We start from the raw sequence: 23,913 nt of genomic DNA on the forward strand, positions 1-23,913 counted from the left end.
GAACTGTACTGATTAGGAACTGTACTGATTGGGAACTGTACTGATTAGGAACTGTACTGATTGGGAACTGTACTGATTGGGAACTGTACTGATTGGGAACTTTACTGATTACGAACTGTACTGATTGGGAACTGTACTGATTAGGAACTGTACTGATTGGGAACTGTACTGATTGAGAACTGTACTGATTGAGAACTGTACTGATTGAGAACTGTACTGATTGGGAACTGTACTGATTAGGAACTGTACTGATTGGGAACTGTACGGATTGGGAACTGTACTGATTGGGAACTGTACTGATTGAGAACTGTACTGATTGAGAACTGTACTGATTGAGAACTGTACTGATTGGGAACTGTACTGATTAGGAACTGTACTGATTATAAACTGTACTGATTGGGAACTGTACTGATTGGGAACTGTACGGATTGGGAACTGTACTGATTAGGAACTGTACTGATTGGGAACTGTACTGATTGGGAACTGTACTGCTTAGGAACTGTACTGATTGGGAACTGTACTGATTAGGAACTGTACTGATTGGGAACTGTACTAATTATGAACTGTACTGATTGGGAACTGTATTGATTAGGAACTGTACTGATTGGGAACTGTACTGATTGGGAACTGTACGGATTAGGAACTGTACTGATTGGGAACTGTACTGATTGGGAACTGTACTGATTGGGAACTGTACTGATTGGGAACTGTACTGATTAGAAACTGTACGGATTAGGAACTGTACCGATTGGGAACTGTACGGATTAGGAAGTGTACTGATTAGGAACTGTACTGATTGGGAACTGTACTGATTGGGAACTGTACTGATTAGGAACTGTACTGATTGGGAACTGTACTGATTGGGAACTGTACTGATTGGGAACTGTACTGATTAGGAACTGTACTGATTGGGAACTGTACTGATTAGGAACTGTACTGATTGGGAACTGTACTGATTAGGAACTGTACTGATTGGGAACTGTACTGATTGGGAACTGTACTGATCAGCAACAAAACAGAAATAGACAGTACAAGGTGAACATTGCGTGTACTTTCCACAGTCTTAGTTATTCTTGTTTTTTGTTGTTTTTGCTGTTTTTTTTTTCTTGCTTTAGTCATCACGTTCCATGGGTTTTACTTCTGACAAAGGGAGAAGAATTGCTATTTTTCGGTGTAAATTCTATTTATTGAATATATATCATTGGTTGATTTTTGACCTTGACCTGCTATCTGAAACTGCTTACATGAAGTCGAGTCATTCCTTGCTTGGGGCGATCTCTATTAAACATTGACTTGAGGGAATCGCCTCAAAATATGATCCAGATAACATAATTATCTATTACATAACACAATTATCTATTACATAAGATAATTAGCTATTACATAACATAATTAGCTATTACAGATATGAAAACCGAGTAAAAAATGTAAAAAGGTGTATCATATTATTATCCGTTCTTACGAAAATAAATAATTGCCTTACCTCATACAAAGCAAGTAAATGAATAATGTGAATACTTTTGTTTATACCATTCGAATCGGAGTATTCTTTTAGCTGAATGGATAAACTGTTTTGCTTTCAGCTAAGGGCATCGCTATACAGGAATATCACATCTAACTAAACGGAAACTTTTTAAGTAAACTTTTTTTAAACAAACATTTTTTTCAGGTCATACTGTTTATTTGCCTGTTGAGTCCTGTTTTAATTAGGTTAGCTAATTTTTATTCATAAACAATGTTTTTTACAAGGAAGCCATCACTTATCATGGCCCGTAGGCCACTCAAGGATAAGGGTTAATGAGTGTAAAGTGGTCAAAGGGAACATGTAGTAATCGTTAGTTGTGGAAATTTGATAACTTGGATTACTTAAAGGGATAGCTCATCAAGAATTTGTTTACGTTGGACTTGAAGACAACCATGTTGTATTTAGTTGAAAGTATTCAAATGGAAGAGAGTTCCACAGGTGTACAGTTCTAGGAAAAAGCGTTGTTCATAGAATCTACGTTTAGGTTTAAGAACTGATAAAGAGTGGGGGAAATTATTGATAGTGTTTTCAACTAGACGAGTATTTTTCGTGAAAATCAGAAAAGGGTGGGCATATATTGGCGCTCAGACGAGCACTTGCTATGAAAATAACGATAAACCAGAGACAGGCTCGTAATATCTCTTCTGTGTGAAAGAGGTTGCAGAGAAGGGAAAAAGACCCCCCCCAATAAGCTACGAAGCTTTTTTCGAGTTCTGTCAAAGCAGAATAGGCTGTTTTTTAGCAGCTCCTGCCCAGATATGTCAATAGTACTCTATCCTTGGACATACATAGCTCTTATACAGGTAAGAATTGCATTAGCAGTGATATATCTTCTTGAGCGTTAGAACTATCCCACCGTTTTCCCAGCAGCTTTGGCAACGGATTTGATGTCCACATTCTATCGCAAACCAAGAATAAAGGAGTAATTACTTTAACTCAATGTTGTGGAAATGAAAGGAAGATATTCGAAGGACGAATAAGATTTCGATGAAGGCTACATGAAAAGAAAACAAATAAAATATGCTGCTTCATTTGTTTTTGTGTTTGAAAGAATCTATTTTGCACGGATAAATTAGCACAACTTTATGTAAACTTTATGCAAACAGAAATTAACAGCAACTGAGAATTATCAAAACGATCTCTTGTCAGATCATGAATTATGCTGGCAAAACACGTTTTTATGCTGCTTTGATTTAATTGAAAAGAGGTTAATAGAAATAAGTAGTAATACTAGACACCCGGAGGAAGATTAGATTCAAGACTTTAATGGTTTAACGATGAAATCGTGTTAATCATACAGACGACATAATGCGATAGAAATTGTGTATAGGAGATAAAATGTATTGATAAGCATCAAGAATTATATCGAACAAATAGACTCTAACAAACGGGAAACACCGAGCGGATTTAAACTAAAACGAAACTAATTTCTAATTTCCGGAAATCTATTTCCAAAAATTTATTTCTACAAGAAATAAATATAAAATATATTGACAAATAAATATATTCATACATACTTATTTTTTTAAACATACTTAAATTTTTTAAACATACTTAATTTGTTAACATACTTTGATATGGCTTTGTTTTTATGAGAAAGTTTATTTAAAAAAATTGTAAATAAATTATTTTCTATGATTCAATGCAAGACTCCCTTTCATTACTCATGGTTTCGAATCCGGGCTTTCGATAAAGAATGTATTAAAACATTTTGTTTTCCTCGTTTTCTGCTTTTAACGCCAAAACTTTCCTTATTTAATAACATATAACATACAACAATTTTTAGCATTTTTTCTGATGTTAATCTACAGTAGCCTTTAACAAACTTCCAAATTTTTTTCGTACGGACACTTTTATTAATAGTACACACATGAAACTGTAGTCCCATTCGAAGTAATCTCCTCCGGCTGCAATGTACCTGCTGTACCGTTCCAACAACTTCTGAAAGGCCCCAGGGAAATCTCCTTGTGTTAGCATGTCAATGACACTCGTCACAGCGTCTGTCACTTCCCCAATTGTCTAATCACGACTGCCTCAAAGGTTTTCCTTGAGCTTAGGTAATAGTAAAGAGACATAGAGAGCAAGATCCGGACTATACGGACGTTGAGGAACTATCTTAATGCCTGACTTGGTAAAATAGGCTTATGTAGTACTCTTGGGACAAACTTCGCCCAAATCTTCTGCATTTTCAGTTTCTCGGGAATAATTGTACAGTTCCTAATCAGTACAGTTCTCAATCAGTACAGTTCCTAATCAGTACAGTTCCCAATCCGTACAGTTCTTAATCAGTACAGTTCCTAATCAGTATAGTTCCTACTCAGTACATTTCCCAATCCGTACAGTTCCTAATCAGTACAGTTCCCAGTCAGTACAGTTCCTGATCAGTACAGTTCCTGATCAGTACAGTTCCTAATCAGTACAGTTCCTAATTAGTACAGTTAATAATTAGTACAGTTCCTAATTAGTACAGTTCCTAATCTGTACAGTTCCCAATCAGTACAGTTCCTAATAGTACAGTTCCCAGTCAGTACAGTTCATGATCAGTACAGTTCCTTATCAGTACAGTTCCTAATCAGTACAGTTCATGATCAGTACAGTTCCTGATCAGTACAGTTCCTAATCAGTACACTTCCTAATTAGTACAGTTCCCAATCAGTACAGTTCATAATTAGTACAGTTCCCAATCAGTAGAGTTCATAATTAGTACAGTTCCCCATCAGTACAGTTCATAATTAGTACAGTTCCCAATCAGTACAGTTCCTAATCAGTACAGTTCCCAATCAGTACAGTTCCTAATCAGTACAGTTCCCAATCAGTACAGTTCCCAATCAGTACAGTTCCTAATCAGTACAGTTCCCAATCAGTACAGTTCCCAATCAGTACAGTTTCTAATCAGTACAGTTCCCAATCAGTACAGTTCCCAATCAGTACAGTTCCTAATCAATACAGTTCCCAATCAGTACAGTTCCCAATCAGTACAGTTTCTAATCAGTACAGTTTCTAATCAGTACAGTTCCTAATCAGTACAGTTCCTACTCAGTACAGTTCCCAATCAGTACAGTTTCTAATCAGTACAGTTCCCAATCAGTACAGGTCCCAATCAGTACAGTTCCTAATCAGTACAGTTCCCAATCAGTACAGTTCCCAATCAGTACAGTTCCCAATCAGTACAGTTCCTAATCAGTACAGTTCCTAATCAGTACAGTTCCTACTCAGTACAGTTCCCAATCAGTACAGTTCCCAATCAGTACAGTTCCTAATCAGTACAGTTCCTAATCCGTACAGTTCCCAATTGTTGCCTTCTAGACCTTTTTCTCTCAAATTCCCCTGAGCTATGTTCATGTTCCGTTCTATCTTCTCTGGAATCCTCCGACCACTCCGTTGTATCAGTTAAGATAAAAAGGAAATATAATAAGTCTTCAGATGTACGTCTTCACCGTACTGTATATCAATACTCTATGGCTGACTGAGATAGCTTCCGTACATTCATATCTGATCTACCTCTGCATTCTATATTTAAAAAGAATGTGTCCTCTAGTATCAGACCTGGCCGATTGGTTGATTGTAGGTATAGACCGATTCATACCATCTAAAGATTCCAACAAAAACCTAACAGCCAATCACGGTTCTCCCCAGTATGCGGTACTGCCATTGCGCACAGAAACCACTTTTTCCATAGCTACCAACGTAATAGATGTACTGAGACTACTTTCAGGAACGCCAGCAACCACTATAAATAGTAATAAAAAATGCAAGAGAGATATAGTCTAAGTCCGTTAAATCCAAAGTAGCTGATCAGCGGCTTGGTTCCCACCAGTTTTGGCAAATAGCAAATAGGATCCTGAACAGAAGCGTGCGTTCTATCCCAACCATTATCAATGTACCAGGGGTAATCTCGTCAGCATCAGACAAGGCCAAACTATTCGCCAAGAACTTTGCAGCTAATTCTACCCTATGTGATGAAGGTCATCAACTCCCCGTATTTCCTCCTATAACACACAACACGCTAAATAACATACAAATATCTGTGCGTGAGGTCGCCAAGCTAATCAAGAACCTTGACTCCAGTAAAGCAACTGGCTCTGACGGTATTCCAATTATAGTGTTAAAAATGATTGAATGGACGCATGTGATTTTAAATGCGTTTAATTTTTTTTCCATAAAAGTGTGATCCTTCACATTTTCCTTGGAATTAGCATTGTCATGATTTGTAATAGACTTTTCGTTGTTTTCTTGTATTCAGGTTTCCACTTGTTTTTTTGGACATATAAATAATTTTGTGATTATTTAATGACTAGTCTAGTATTTATTGATGTCTTATGCTTCAAATTGTTTATATATTCAAATATGTATTCATGGCGTTTGGTTTGTTGGTTTAATTTCAACCCTTTTCAAGGTAAGTCATTTTGGCAAATCTTTTTAATGTTCTAAGTTCTTTATCCCTTCAAATAATCATATATTTCAAATATTTTTCATAGTCTTTAGTTTGGTTGGTTTGTAAAATGTTTTTTTTTTAATTTGCAGAACATGTTTGATTTTTGTAAAAGGAAAGCAAAAAATACAATCACATCAATATTTGATCATAAAGCCAATATCACCATATCACATAGCTGTTTTTTCTGGTACGTATAAATTTGAAATAGAATTTGAATTGTTATACGCGTAGATTGAGTGGCCGTATCTTAAGAAAGCTCACTCTTGTTATCTTATCGCTAGACTAAAAATACCGTCGACTTTCACTCTCTGAAGACCACCCTCAATATATAGAATATGCTGACAAGGCTGCTGCAAAGAATGTAGAAAGTATGCAGCAAACTTATGTTTGAGACGTGATGTAATGAATAGAGTGTTTGGTAAAATTAAATTTGGAAATAATTCTTTTCGTGGTTTAGGGTTTAATCTTTAAAGGGGTGCCACTCGAAATATGATTGCGAATTACTTACTCATGTCCAATGCAACACGAGTATGCTACCCCTATTTACAAAAGAAAGTTGTTTGTAAGAAATTTGGTGTAGATTCCCATATTCGATAGAAAGATTTACAACGTTGAAAAGATACTAAACAAGGCCAAAGATTACATCGACAGAAACAGTATGAACAGTGTCTTCAAGTCCAACATAAACAAATTCCTGATAAATCACCCCCTTAAGTAAGACACTTTATCAAATCTCCATTACTAACGATTACTACGATATTATCCCATTGATTACTGCACATGCTATAACCCTTATCCTTGAGTGACATCCAGGCCTTGATAAATGGTAACTACAATGTAAAAAAAAAATATCATTCTAAAATAAGGATCGTAGTCCGAGGAATTAAAAAATTATGTAACAGACTTTTATACATTTTATTTATTTAACCTTGTGGTTCAATTCGTATTAAAACATTTTCCGCCATTTTAAAATGATTGCATATCACCCATTGTGCAACTTTGTTTTTTTAACGTAGAGAAATAATTCTCTTGCGGAAAGCAAATGGCTCCCCAGGGAAAATCTTAAATGTAAACATTGTTAGCCATTAACGATGGAAATACTATTTAAAACTAAACTGTAACAGACTGACATGAATTTATTTTTATGCATTCTATTTTTTACAATATTTAATCTTTTCTGAAGAAATGTATTTCAAGCAGTACTTTGGGTTATAATCTGACTTTAAACAATTTTCTTACTTTTGGTTTTTGTATTGTCATTACAGGCTTTATTGTCAACCCGGACTTTCGGCTGTTGTATGTCCTAACAGGGCATGTGTATGTTTTTTGTTTATTTTATGTTATTTTCTAAAGACAAAAAAGAACTACATGGTCAATTTATAGAGGAACAGTCGATAACACATATAAAATGATACTTAAACGGAGAAACAGAAACCTTTCTGATAATCGAACAATACAACGCTCTATAAACAACGAAGTATCTAAAAACTTAAATAAGCAAAAATATGTATCGCCTTTGACATCATCATATATAGCATCATCTGCTATGGCGTATTTTTTGACGGATACTATAAACAAACAATCAAACAAAAGCAAACAGGAACACACACACACACACATATATATATATATGTGTGTGTGTGTGTGTGTGTTTGTAAGTTTGTGTGTATGTGTATGTGAAAAACTCTTCTAAATTGCTAGATAGTAACAGACTAATATGGAACGGAAAAAGGAAATGTTACAAAGTTGGATAACATAAAAAAACTGACAAATGAAAAAAATCTGAATTGAAATTATATGACATTTTTCATAATTAGAATTGAATTGAAACGTTAATTGGTTTCTTATGATTCTACTTTAGAGAATATATCTTTTCGCTCAAACACTCAAAAACTACTGATAGTTTAATGCCAAAAATACAGATTTATTTATATTTGTTGAAATCAAGAAACATTATTGGATGCCATGGTCGTCAAACGCTTTTCTGATTAAAATTTTTTCCTCGCCTTCTGTATTACTTCGTTTTTTTACTTTCAGTCTGTGTTCCTTTCTTTCTCTTTGAATATTTCTGTCCTTTCTTTAATTAATTCTCCCTTATTATATTTCCATCTTTATTCAATCCGATTCATTTTTATCCTTTCCCTTAATCGTTATCTTCAACCATTCTCTCTGCCAAGTTTTCCGCCATGTTTTCCTACTATTTTCATGTATTTTTCATATTTTGCATTCTTTTTAAATTTCTTTTCTTTCTGTCCTCTTTTTTATTTCGCAGTCATAAATGTACGGCATTACTGGCTTTGGTTCCGATAACGGTTAAAAAACATCTAGTAGTGCTTGATATCTTTTCAAATGCCCAAATGAAAAAACAAACAATGGACATATCGGCATCACTACATGTAGTATTTCTCTCCGCCTTACAAGTTACCTGTTTCTTTTCATAGTTCCATTTACCAACACTTAGTGGCATATGACTCCCTCAAAAGATTACAGAAACATAAATAATCGTGTAATCGTGTCTTAAATTCCCCAGTATCAAAATCTTACTTATCTCAGAAACAAACCCACCATGAAAACAGCTAACCATCAAAATATTGCTAATTCAATATTTTCCTTAAATTAAAATATAATTATCCACTGACACGTGTTTCGTCGTCTATGACTCATCAAAGTGGCTGAATCTAGGGAGATTTGAAATCAAAATCCCATGATAAGAATCCTAAACCTCTACCACGGGACCACCTCGCTTGACTACTGAATGTATCGCGTTTTTATGTAGATATTTTTATTTGTTTTGGTTAGCGATACTCATTGAACGAATTCAATTATTTATACGAAAGTGCATTTTTACCTAAATGCAAGTTGTCAATAATTTTCCCTTTGACCAATTTGGTACCCCCTAAATGGGGAGCGGCATATATATATTATTTTTTAAATATAATTATTCACTGACACGTGTTTCTGTCGTCTGGTATATTCTATATATATATATTCTCTCTCTCTCTCTCTCTCTCTCTCTCTCTCTCTATATATATATATATATATATATATATATATATATATATGTGTGTGTGTGTATGTGCTTATGTGTATATATGGTATGCGTGTACATGTGCGCATATGGGTATGTATGCATGCATGTATGTATGCATATGGGTTCACGTGTGCATGCCTGTACCTGTACATGTCATGGTATGCATATACGTGTGTATGGAGATATATGCGTGTATGTGTGTGCATGCGTGCATCTGTTTATGCATATTATTATTTATATATGCATTATATGTATGGGGTGCATATATTATGTACATATGGTCGTTGAATATGACTGTGTATTGATATGTATGCGTATATATGGATGTTAATTGTGCATGCATATATATATCAGTACCCTTATGCACATGTTTTTTTATGTAAAAGCTGCTATTGGTCTATGGTTTAAATATTATTATTATGATTATTATTATTATAATTAATAATAATAATAATAATAATATTATTATTATTTTACAAAAACTGTCTTTATTATCAATACACACAGAGTGACATTCGAGCCAAAAGTACATACATTTAAGTACCTGCTCTGATATTATCCTCGGTCTGTGTATGAGAATTCCTTCTGGACTGAGACAATTCTCCTTTAGAACCAAGACTATTTGTATTCTCATTTAATTATTAACTAATATTAATTTTAATGATTTTATTATTATCATTATTATTATTATTATTATTATTATTATTATTATTATTATTATTATTATTATTATTATTATTATTAGAGATGGAATTTATATTTAAAACGAGAGGAAAAAAATGTCTCCCATGAAACTGAACATTTTCCAAATTATATTTGCATATTATCTGAACTCAAAAACACGCGACTTTTTCTCTCTAAAGTATGCATTACTTCTAGCTAGTCTAAACTTGATACATAACCCTAAAAGTATTACTTCTTAACCAGTTTTTTAAACGAGTTGAAATAATCAGACTTTCCGATTTGATAAAAGTTCCATCATAGCATATTTATTATGGGGTGGAGCTGGAATGGTCGAACATTCTGGCATGAGGTAGATAAAGGCAAAAAGTATCCATGCATTAACATGGGAGAGGAGACTATCTTCAAGTACTATCCTAAGCTGGGAATGGGACAACTTACTTATATTAAGTTGATATTAATAAGTCCTTCTCACCTTTTTATTCCATTTTTTTTTAATGGAGAGTAGGTAATGCATGTGTAATGCAGTAACTCTCGCTTCTCCTTTTTTGTCCTTCAGTCCTCATTTCCAATGAGTGATTTTTCTGACAAAAGTTGAAGGGAAAGCTGCTGTTCAGGTCGGTAGTACTTTGTGAACAGTAGCCTGAGATGTCGGAAAATTTATGTTTCTATGTCTATTCTTGTGATCATGTCACTAGTAAGGGTGCTGGAGGTAAACGTTTAATCTGCGCTGACGTTATCCGCCTAATAATAAGGGACCCGAATCTTGGATTAACCACTAAGGAGGCTGTCCTATCAGCAGGTGCAAAGTACCGGGTCTGCTGTATTGCCATTTGGTGAATTGATTCTGGACCATGCAGTAGTTTCTGGTAGGGCCTCTCGATGCCATACTAGTGGATAATTGTTACGGCTTTACCTTATCATGTGCTACAAAAAAGTGTTCTTTTTCTCTTTTACATTCATTCTCGGTCCTGCTCCAACTAAGTCTATCTACCTGCTCCATAAATCCCAAAACCTCAACATGACAAAACTAAAAAAAAAAAATGAAAAACAAACACAAATAAATCTAGAACGCCATCCTCCAAAGTAGACCCCAACTACCAGGTCTCCTTCTCCAACATCAGAGGTCTACGTTCAAACCTTCCAGAGGTTGAAACTCAATTATAGGAGACGAAACCGAACATATACTTTCCAAGTGAAACTGGCATAGGGCCAACTACTTCCCTAGACGAATTCATAATTAAAGGATACTCCAACTTAACATCTAAATCTGACTCCTACATAAAAGATGGTTTTCCATGTGGTAGGGATATTTCCAGAAAAGACCCTAATTTACCTTAAATGTGCTTCTGGGTTGCACTAGCTTACACCACTGCATTTATATTTGCCCTCTATCGCTCCCACAACAGTGGGAGTTCTATCTTTAATAGCATATCTGAGAAAATTGACCTAATCCTGTCTGCTCATCCTTCAGCTAACATTCACATTTGTGGTGACTTCAATGTCCATAATGTGGAATGGCTGACCCACTCAAATAAGACAGTTGATGATTTTGCCACTGCCTATGCCTCACTCAGATGGTTCGCGCACCTAGCCGTGTGTCCCATATTACCGGTCAGTATGCAAGCCTTCTAGACCTTGTCCTCATAAATTCTCCGACCACTCCGTTGTATCAGTTAAGATATAAAGGAAATACAATAAGACTTCAGATGTACGTCTTCACCGTACTGTATATCGATACTCTATGGCTGACTGTGAGAGTTTCCGTACATTCATATCAGATCTACGTCTCCATTCCATGTTAAAAAAGGATGTGTCCTCTATAGTATCAGACCTGACCGAATGGTTAATTGTTGGCATAGACCGAGTCATACCATCCAGAAAATTCCAACAAAAACCTAACAACCAGCCATGGTTCTCCCCAGAATGTATTGCTGCCATCGCGCACAGAAACCACTTTTTCCATAGCTACCAACGTAATAGATGTACTGAGACTAAAGCTGCTTTCAGGACCGCCAGCAACCACTGTAAAAGAGTAATAAAAAAATGCAAGAGAGCTATATGCTCAGTCCGTTAAATCCAAAGCAGCTGATCAGCGGATTGGTTCCCACCAGTTATTGCAAATAGCAAATAGGATCCTGAACAGAAGTGTGCGTTGTATCCCAATCATTATCAATGGACCTGAAGTCATCTCGTCAGAATCAGACAAGGCCAAAATATTTGCCAAAAACTTTGCAGCTAATTCTACGCTATGCGACGAAGGCCATCCCGGTATTTCCTCCTATAACGGACAACACGCTATGCAACCTACAAATATCAGTGCGTGGGGTCGCCAAGCTAATCAAGAACTTTGATTCCAGTAAAGCAACTGGCCCTGATGGCATTCCAGTTATAGTGCTGAAAAAGCTCCAACCAGAATTTGCCCCCATACGTACAAAACTGTTTAAGCGTTGGCTTAAGGAGAAGCGCTTTCCAACACCCTGGAAAACCTCATCAGTATGTCCTGTATTTAAGAATTCAGGTGAAAAGTCATCTTCCTCTTAGTACAGACCAATAAGTTTCCTGTGTGTCATGAGTAATTTGTTGGAATCCATATTAAATAGAGAAGTAGTCAACCACCTCAGCAGAAGCAACCTTCTTAGTAACATGCAATATGGTTTCCGCTCCGCTAGATCTACTGCAGATGTGCTAACAGTTATATCTTATAGGATTAGTGAATCTCTTGACAAAGGCTTCCGTTCCAAGGCAATTGCTCTCGAAATATCTAAGGCCCTCGATAAAGTGTGGCATAAGGGCCTACTTCACAGGATTTCCAACTACGGTATAACTGGAATTGTTTTCTCAATCATTAAATCATTTCTCTCCGATAGGTTCATAAGAGTAGTGGTTGATGGGCAGCAATCAGAGGCCCACAATATTAATGCTGGAGTCCCCCAGGGGCCCATCCTGGGCCCAACTCTCTTCCTGATCTACATCAATGATCTCCCAAAACACATACTTAAATCATTCGTTGACATATATGCTGATGACACGACCATCTATGGCAACACATCAAAGGCCGTAAATGACAAAGTTCTCTCTAATTCTCTCTCCTTGAGCGGGGGTACAGTGGGGACGAGGTGGCTGGTCACTTTTATTGCATCCAAAACCAACCTTCTATCTTTACATCATCGACGCTCTGATCCCCATCTGGCATCAATTGAAATGGATGGTTCTCGTATTGGGTAGGCTCCATGTTTTGACAAGCTTCTGTGTTTGACCTTTACTCCTGATCACGTGGAACACGTACATTAGGTCTGTTGCCAAGGACGCTGGGAAAGATGGTGGGATCCTTCTACCACTCCAGAAGAGATCCCACTATGAATGCAATTCTCTATCTATATAAAAGCCAAGTTCGTCCAAGGAGTGAGTACTGCTGCCACATTGAGACAGGAGCTGCTAAAAACAGCGTATCCTGCCTTGACAGAGTACAGATTAGACTTCGTAGCTTAGTGGGGGATGACCTTTTTTTCTTTCCTGCAGCCTTTCTCCCACAGAAGAGACGTTGCGAGCCTGTCTTTTTTTATCGTTATTTTTATGGCCAATGCTCGTCTGATCTCCAATTTCTCGCCCCCCCTCGCCAATCTTTTACGAGAAACACCCGCCTGGCTGAAACTAGTGTAAATAATTTTCCCACTCTTTATCTGTGCCTAAATCAAAACGTAGAGTCCATGAGGAGAGCTTCTTTCTCAGCGGTGCACGACTGTGGAACTCTCTTCCGTTTGCCTGTTTCCCACCTGACTACAACTTGGATGTGTTCAGGTCCAACATAAACACATTCCTGACAAACCACCCCCTTAAGTAAGACACTCTATCAAATCTCCAATACTAATGATTACTACAATACTATCTCATGGATTACTGTACATGCAATAATCCTTATCCCTGAGTGGCCTCTGGGCCTTGATAAGTGGTGACCTCCATGTAAAAAAAAAAATTACCCACCATTAAAAAAGCCGACATTGTCTCTAACTCTGCCCTCTTCAGTATTATTATTATTATTATTATTATTATTATTATTATTATTATTATTATTATTATTATTATTATTCATAACTATTAATTACATTATTTTTACCGTTTAACAATTTAAATTCTATGTCATTATAAATATTGAAATCAATTGCGTCTCATTTGTGCCGTTTGAATTAAACGCTTTTACATTGCAACATTAAAAAAAAAACATTAAAAAGCACAATCTTCTTCCACAAACGGCTAAAATAATCCACGTGAATTTTTTCGAACATGATTGCTAGGAATGAACGCTGTCCACGCTATAAATTTCCAGTTCTTTCAACGGTTTTCTTTTTCTTTTTCATTTCGATACTTTTTTGTGACCAAGAACGGAGGTCCGCTTGAAATATAAAAAATAACAATAAAAATATTAAATACAAAAAGTAACATCATTTTTCATGCTTCAAAAAACCCTCATAACCTCTAAATATATATATGCATATATATATATATATATATATATATATATATATATATATGTTTAGAGGTACAGAATTTATATATAGTTTTAAAAAAAGTAATAGGCGGAAGTTTCTCGAGAGCTCTTTCGGCTATCATCTCGTCAGGAGAAAATCGATAGCAACCTAAATAATATTGTGTCGAAAAAATAAAGAGTTTTAATGGGGAACTTATTAATTGTGCCAAAAGTACGGGGACACTAATTAAATTTATTTACGTTTAAAAACGATTAAAATATTGGCACAACGAGGGAGAAAAAAAAAGCGGGAGAAAAAATTTAAAGTTCCCCAAAGAGAAACAATGCGTTTGATGTTTCTTTTTGCCGGCACAAAGAAGGTTGACGCACCAAATATATGTATATATATGTTACAAAGATAAACTAAATGAAAACCTGAGGAAGATGTGTTTTCTAGGGACCATAAAATTTTAACATGGTCGCCTTCATCATAGGGATGCCCTTCCTGCAAATATGAAGTAAAAACACCAGAGAAATCTACTAAACACTGAATATGTATGCCACTGTGGTTTCAAAGCACGCCGCAAAGCAGGGTTATCTGTTCACTCGAGAAGACATCTTTGACCGACGATCATAAACAAGTTTACCATATGCGGAGGAGTGTGCCGTACGTCTACAAAATTGTAATTATGCATGTCGTGTCACAGAACTTAGGAGCTGCTGAAGACAATACTGAACCCTCATTCATCGTCTTCGATGAGAAAATCCACCATATATATATATATATATATATATATATATATATATATATATATATATATATATATATATATATATATATATATCTGTGTGTGTGTCTGTGTTATGTATATAAGCTGATATTATATATATATATATATATATACATATATATATATATATATATATATATATATTCTTATTAATATTTTTAACCAACATTTTTAAATATTAAAATTCCGGTAATATTCATATACCAATAAAATCAAAATCAATAAAAATTGATTCAATTATTTAAGCTTCATAGTTATCAGTTTTCATAATCGATCTTGTATATAATATTTTCGCAAAAATAAAGACAACAAAATATTAAATGAGAATATCATATGGTGTACTTTCTTATGCGTTAGATTTTTTTCGTTACTATTTGGACACATTTCAATATTTTATCATTTAAAGTAGACAGGAAAATACATGTGTTATGCATATATGAATATGTTCATACTCCCTAATTAAAAATATGAAGCAGATGGATTCACCTCCTTACCATTTTTGTTGCCTTATTTTTCTTCTTACAATAGCAATCCCTATAAAAATAAAAATAAAATAAAAGAATGGGAAGCAGGTAAGTCCGACTGATTGATTCCTTAAAATAGAGATAATAAATTCATTCATATATGTATGACAAATGTATTTTTCTGTCTGAAGAGAAACTACTTTAGAATATTTTTAAATAAAAAAAATATTTAAATTTGTCTTAATTTTAACGCATAAGAAAATTATCGATATGGTGTTTTTATTTTATATTTTTGTCTTGATTTTGCGAAAATATGATATATATATATATATATATATCATATGTAGTATTAATATCATATGTAGTATATATTATATATAATATATATCATATATTACATATATATCATAAGTATATATATATGAATTATCATAATAATAACTGACTATTCAATACATGCTGTGTATATCAATATAAACATATGCGCAATTTAACTTTGTACTTCCCTATTCATTATAAACTTAATTACGTACATGAATAACTATGAATGTAATTAGCTTCAACCGAGATTTCCACATCACTGCAAACAAATAATAATATCTACGAACAGATGCATACGCCCACCGTCGGGTGTAAGTATTTTATCAGAAAACCTTTGATGTAATATTTCGCAAGGTTTATAAATTCGTCTGAACACCTTACCTAAAAGGCGATGTCCGTTTGCCTGTGACTCTTCACATCTGTAGCTAGCGACATAACTTCAATTTCCGTGCACAACAGAATATGTTTCAAATGGTTTCTGCGCATATATTCTTGCGCAGACGATCGCATTTTGAAAAAGTCTTGAGCCAGTCATATGCATTTATTCAAATTAATCAAATTATCTGTTTTGAAATGAATCATGAATACAAAAAAGCCAGATTGTTCCTTCAATTAAATTTGGAGCCAGCACCAACTTGATTCCTTACCAAACAAAGTTGCTGGTGCATTCCATGTTGCTAGAAACAACTATTTCTAGATATCCCCATGCTTTCGGTTCCAACTACACGGAAAGGTAAATGAAATAAGAAAGCCTATCTTCAGGCCGTTTAATCGGTCGGTCTGTCACGCTTTAACAGCTTTTCCATCAGTGTTCCAAGATTTTGCTGTAAATAGTGTGCATATCACTATATGAGAAGTTTATATATATATATATATATATATATATATATATATATATATATAAGAGGTGGGTGTAGTTGGCTTGAAGCATTGTATAGTATGTAGTTAAATAGAATTGTAGAAGGCGGTACAATGCAGGAGTAACAGAAAGACACAAGCTGAAGCAGGTGAGAAATTTTATTAATACAACTTATAAATACATGTGTACATATTCTTATTTCATATACGCAGTATATTTATATTTGCACAGTGGTCACCTGGGAAAGTCAATCTGGTGGTGTATCCGTGTTATATAATATTTCGAGAAAGATCTCTTCGTCAGATATTTACTTGACTTTGATTAAACGTGCTGTTGTACGCAGTAACTGTACCGCAGCAAATCATCGCTCGGAGCTTGTAGGTAGTATATGGTTAGGGTTTTTTTTTTCAATTGTTTATTTTATATTTCTAAATTATTTATTTTTATTATATCTTATTTTATTTAGTTGTTTTTTTTTATAATAGTTTATCTATGGTTCAGACGTGTTGTTGTAAACAGTGACTGTATCGGGCTAAATAATTGTCCGGACCTTGTTGATGGCTTTTTAATTTAATATGATTGAGTGTGCTTTTCTTTATTTATTTTTATTTCTAATTCATTTATTTATTTTATGTTTTTTTATATTGTAGTTTATGTTTATATTGAGGAGATTTAATAAACTAATTTATTTGTTGTTTGTGTTTCTGCGTTCTGGTTGAGGTGGTGGGAGCGTAGACTTAGAATAAATGGGTTGGTCAAGGGAGACAACTTGATGAGTTGTTCTAAGGGGGATAATCGTTATCGATATTTCTTCTCAGTTAGATATATAACGTTGCATTACTTTTTATGTATTTATTTATTTGCTTATTTATTTTATTTTAGTGATATTATTCTTATTCTGGGGGTATTTTATCTAATTCGTTATGTAGTGTATATATACTCATTTATGGATTATTGTATCTTTAGTTTAATTATATAGTAACTATAATTATTTATTTATATATGTGTGTGTATGTACATGTATATGTATAAATATATATATATATATATATATATATATATATATATATATATATATATACTAGCAAAAGTACCCGTTGTTGACTGGTTTCAAAATCAGCCTACAGAAAATGGATTCTAATTTATAAAAGTATGATAGGTTATGAAAGTAAGGGTTGTAAAGAGATAGCTTCGAATTTGGGGTTATCAAAACCAAAGCAAAATATGATGAAAGTAAAAATAAAACAGATAAACCCCATAATTTATTATACCATGCCTGTTCACACTGAAACATTTATCACAATATTCTTCAGATCTATATTAAAAAACCTGGTTAAACGTTGCGACATATTTCCATTCCATGGAGGTCATGCGCGAACGAGCATCCCATAATTTTATTATACCATATTTCTTCAAACTGAAACATAATTATTAAAGTTTACTTACGCAGATAGATATGAACAGTCTTTATAAAAGTGTGTGCCTATTTCCATTCTATTGAGGCAAGACGCGAACGAAGACCCCACAATTTTATTATACCATCCCTATTTAAGTTAAAACATACTTATCAAAGTATTATTTTGTATATCTATATCAAAAAAGCTTGTAAAAGTTTTTTTCTTTCAATTTTTAAATTTTTTATTTCCATACTTTGTGGACCAGGCGGAAACGCAGACCCCACAATTTTAATGGATCATCATTATGCCAGATAAAACGTACCCATTCCTGTGGCTCCATACATCTATTATTATATTTTATTAGTTTTCTATAATAGTCAACCATATAGGAAGCTATTCGTGACCAGACACACACTGACGTTCAGCTTTATATATATATATATATATATATATATATATATATATATATATATATATATATATATATATATTGAGAAAAGAAAAAAATGCTCGAGAGACCCCAGAAAAATGAAAAAAAAAAAATTCGAATTTGTTTTTTAGCTCGAATAATCTGCAGATATGGACAGGTTGTTTATTGTCCTGCCTTTTGAAACAATATGTAAGGACTTGAGTAAAAAAACACGAGGTTGACATTTCTCTCCGATAATTCATAAGTTAAATGTGGATCCACTAGAAATTGTTGTAGAACATTAGTATAATGCGTTTCCGTATGTGTAGTAAGTAATGGAGCGATCAGACTACATACAAAACATGATGTATGTGGGTGTTGGTACACGTTAATAAGCAGTTAACTATTCTTCACCCTAAAATATAGTACACATCAACCGATAGTTTAACATAGCGTGTACTATTCTTCACATTAAAATACAATTCGTGTAAACCAAGAGTAGTGGTTGATGGGCGGAAAGCAGAGGCCCATAGTATTAATGATGGAGTCCCTCAGGGGTCCATTCTGGGTTCAACTCTCTTCCTGATCTATATTAATGATCTTCCAAATCACATCCTTACATCATTCGTAGACATCTATGCTGGTGACAGTACTATCTATGGTAGCACATCTAAGACCGTAAACGACCAAGTTCTCTCTGATTCTCTCTCCTCTGATCTTCAGCAAGTGGTACAATGGGGAAAGAGGTGGCTTGTTACTTTTAATGCATAAAAAACCAAGCTTTTATCTTTACATCATCAACGCTCTGATCCCCATCTGGCATCAATTGAAATGAATGGCTCTCTCTTGTTTTGACAAGCTTCTGGGCTTGACCTTTACTCCTGATCTTAAATGGAACACATACATTAAATCCGTTGCCAAGGCTGCTGGAAACATGGTGGGATCCTTCTATCGATCCAGTAGATATCTCACTGCTGATGCAATTCTCTATCTATATAAAAGCCAGGTACATCCAAGGATGGAGTACTGTTGCCACATCTGGGCATGAGCTGCTAGAAAGGACTTGTCTTGCCTTGATAGAGTTACAAATAGGATTCGTAGCCTTGTGGGGGGTGTCTTTTTCTCTTCCCTGAAGCCTCTATCTCACAGAAGAGATGTTGCGAGTTTGTCTCTGCTTCATTCTTATTTTCATAGCAAGTGCTCGGCTGAGCTCTATTCTATGGTCCCCCCATCGCCAAACATTCACAAGAAACACTCGTCTAGCAGAAAACACTATCACTAATTTCCCCACTCTTTATTTGTGCCTAAACCTAAACGTAGATTCCATGAGCAAAGCTTCTTTCTTAAAACTGCACGCCTATGGAATTGTGTTCCGTTTTTCTGCTTTCCAGCTGACTACAATATGGTTGTCTTCAAGTCTAACGTAAACAAGTTTTTGATGAGTCGTTCGATATAAGTTAACAAATTTACCGAATTCCCATTACTAACGGTTACTATATAGTCCAATTTCTACTGGACACTCTTTACCCCCTAATCCTCGAGTGGCCTATTGGTCTTGATAAGTGGTGATGCCTATGTAAAAAAAAAACTATATCTTAAATTTCAAGTGTTTGGACCCAAAATTGTCGGAGGAGTTTGGTAGAGTTCTCAAAAGTTAAATCGTTGAACTTTGACCCCTTAACAGCCAAATTTCTGGCCGAAAACCGATCACATCGATTTACCCAAATCTCAGTACCCTGTATATCAAATTTCGTGTCTGTAGACTGAAAATTCTTAAGTTATTTAAGTTCAGGAAAATGTACACAGACAGAGAGAGAGACACACACACACATACACGTTCACTTTTATAGATATATATATAGACTAGCATTTCAGCCCGGCGTTGCCTGGGTGTTTGGATGTGTGTTAAGCAAAAAAAAAAAAAAAGTGGTAGTAGAAAGGCAGGCTTGAACCCGTACTGCGAAGACCGAAAAGAACGGGGGGAAAAATCTGACGTCTTTGTCGTTACGACCAGCGCCAAACCGGAAATGACGTAGGTTTTAATTAAGGCTAGACAACAGAAAGGCGAGGATGACTTTCAAAACTTTCAAAAATATCGGCGACAAAAGCGACCCCCCCAAAAAAGTGCCCAGTTGAAGGTGAAGATATTAATGTTTTTAGCCAATTTTTCGATATTTGTCGTCTGAAAGGTCGAACTTCAAAACAATACTGATCTTGTAAAAATCCGTCGCATCTGTCGAAAATTTTAGGCACACATGCAAACATACATACATACATATATTTATATATTGGTAACTAAATATTTTCGACCTAAACCGATTAAAAAGCTTGCCCTATCTGTGAATACATTTATGTAAAATTTCAAATGTTTAGACCAGAAAGTGTCTGAGTAATTTGGAAGAAACCGCAGAGGTCCAATTTTTTAAACATTGACACCTATTATAACCCCTTAACATTTATTGTTCTGGGCTAACATCGTTATTAAGTTAGATCGATGTCCAAGGAACGTATATCTGAAATTTCAAGTGTTTAGACCCCAAATTTCAAGTGTTTAGACTGCAAATGTACAAAGTTATTGCGTAGGGAAATGTATACACACAGATACAGACACACACAGACACACACACCCATAGACACGCTCACCTTTATAGATATACAGATAGATAGATAGATAGATAGATTAAACAAAATATATACGTATACATAAATATATATGGAAACAATTTGTGCTTACTGCACACTTTTTACGCAAATATTATGCAAGTATAAATCATGGAGAATATCTGCATGAATATAATTAGACGTAATAGTTAACTTAAGATCATCACCCCGTGAGAAAACCGAAGCAACTAATAGGGAATTAATTAAAATGAATGTTTGAAAAAATATGCAAATTAGCTAGATCTTTTGCTAGTGAATGCAATCCCAAAAACCATATAAAAGAAAATTGTATTTTCTTTTTAAATAAATATAAAGAGGGGTTTTAATATGAATATCAATACTCACTAAAGAAAAAAGAAAAAAGAAATTGATAGGAGTATAGATAAAAGATAGATATAGATATATGTTGGTTTCAAAGGATTGTATACTTATACGTTACCGCTTGTCACGTTCGAGAAGTCAGATGGGAAGCTATTGGAAATAATTTTTATTTCTGATAAATCCATTTAGTGGAGGAAATGAAAATTCTTTGCAGTCGTTGAAATATTTAAATATGTATTTAACTTTTGTCAACTATAAAGCAATTATATATATATATATATATATATATATATATATATATATATATATATATATACATACATACATAAGGTGGGATGTATGAATATGTATGTGTATGTGTGATTGTGGGTGCATGTGTCCATATATATATGGGTGGATGAATGTATACGCATCTGTATGTGTGTGTGTGTATATATGTATACATATGTATGAATGGGTAAATGTGTTCGTGTGGATATGGATATACGCGTATGTGTGAGCCCCTGCATATATATCTCTATGTGTGTGCATGTGTGTGTGTGTATGTGTATGTGCCTACATTGTATGTGGATGTTTGTGAGTGTATATGCACATACATGTATGTATATATATATGTGTATGTACGTGTATATTTGTGCATATGTATCTTCTCCTACCTATTCTCCATCTTACTTGTGTGTGTGTGTGTGCGCGTGTACTTATGTCTGAATGATTAAGCGCATATATACATGCGGGTTTTGGTTGGGGAAAATAAATAAATAAATAAATAAAATAAAATAAATAAAAAATAAAAATAATTAACTAATATGTGCCTGACGTGTTAGTGGTGGATGTGTGTGTGTGAGTGTGTAGGTGGGTATGTATGTATATATGTATGTTCCTACATATATTTCTATGTATATGCGTGTGTATATGTGTGTGTGCCTACGTGCGTGTGCATGTGTACATGTACATATATGTATATGTATGCATGAGTGATTGTGTGTGAGTGTGTGCTATACATGGGGAAAGAAAATCTTTAAAAAAAACAAAAAAAACATAAAAACCTTCACCAAATGGACCAAAAGCGCCCTCTTTGAATCTAACTTTGATCGGACACTTTGAACACTTTCGGTTGGAGACAGAATGTTTGAGACCACACATCACTCTGAAAAACACATTCAGTATCAGCGGAGGTAAAAATAACTTTTCAAACTCCCATTTTAAAGAAAAATTTATTACGAAAACATCTGAAGAGAGCACACCCTAAGCTCGAAACGCGTTATAAAAATATTTTAAAATAAAATAAAAATATGATGAAAACCTTAAAAAAAAAACCCACAATTGTTGATGGCTACACTCTTTTATATATATATATATATATATATATATATATATATATATATATATATATATATATATATATATATATATATATATATTGCTTTATAGTTATATTATGTAGTTATATTATGTTGTTATATTATGTTGGGCTGTATTTTTTTAAATAACATTGTTTGAAGCAGTTTTAATGCTTGTATGTAATTATTTCAATATTTAATTTTCGTGTTTATGGTGAATATCGTCCGAGAAGTCATATGGGAAACTATTGGAAATGATTGGCACACGGCGAAACTAACGATAATGGTTAAAAAAAAAAAAAAGTCTAGCAACACTTCTTCCGGAGAAGAGGGAAGAGATGATCTTCCACTAGATTTCGAAGTTACTTTTTATAGTTGTATAAGCAGAAAAGAGTTCTCTGAGCGGCATCTCTCCAAATGTGGTAACAGTATTTCATCTTAGCATCTGACTCTTGCGTGTGTTTTTTTTTCTGAACAGTTTTATGGATATTCATTCGATCTTACTAATAGATTTCATCTTGTATTCATTTTATTATCGTTATAACTGTTTGTATAGTGTCGTGTCGTATGGTGGGAGAAATGTTGCGACGGTTTACTAAAATTTAAAAAAATCTACAACAGTGTAGTAAATAATGGGCAATCAACGATTCCCCCACTAACCAACAATCACGAGGTTCTTTGCTCAGCAACCGAGAAGGCTAACATGCTTGCCAGTCGGTTTGCCTCCAACTCTACACTGGACCCTTTAAACCACCCCCTACCTGACTTTCCTATGCGGACAGATGCCAAGCTAGACGATCTGGAAATCACCCCTGCTCAGGTGCATGCTATCATAAAAAACCTTGACACTTCCAAAGCATGTGGACCCGACCTCATCCCAGCTGTGCTATTAAAAAAGTGCTCAGCCGAAGTAGCTCCAGTTCTCTCCAAACTCTACAACAAATGCCTTAATGAATCTTGCTTTCCGAGCTGCTGGAAAACTGCTTCTGTGGTACCAGTATTCAAGAATTCTGGCGAAAGAACTGACCCATTAAATTATCGCCCTATTAGCCTCCTCCCACTTTTTGCCAAAATATTTGAGACCTTAATTAACCATGCTCTAGTCCAGCACCTTACAGATGCTAAACTTCTGACCGACCATCAATATGGATTTAGACAAGCCCGTTCCACGGCAGACATCCTCACTGTAATCTCTGAACGCATATACCAT

Source organism: Euprymna scolopes, chromosome 8, assembly GCF_053919585.1.
Source record: "Euprymna scolopes isolate OS-2025 chromosome 8, ASM5391958v1, whole genome shotgun sequence".
Taxonomy (NCBI): Eukaryota; Metazoa; Mollusca; class Cephalopoda; order Sepiida; family Sepiolidae; genus Euprymna; species Euprymna scolopes.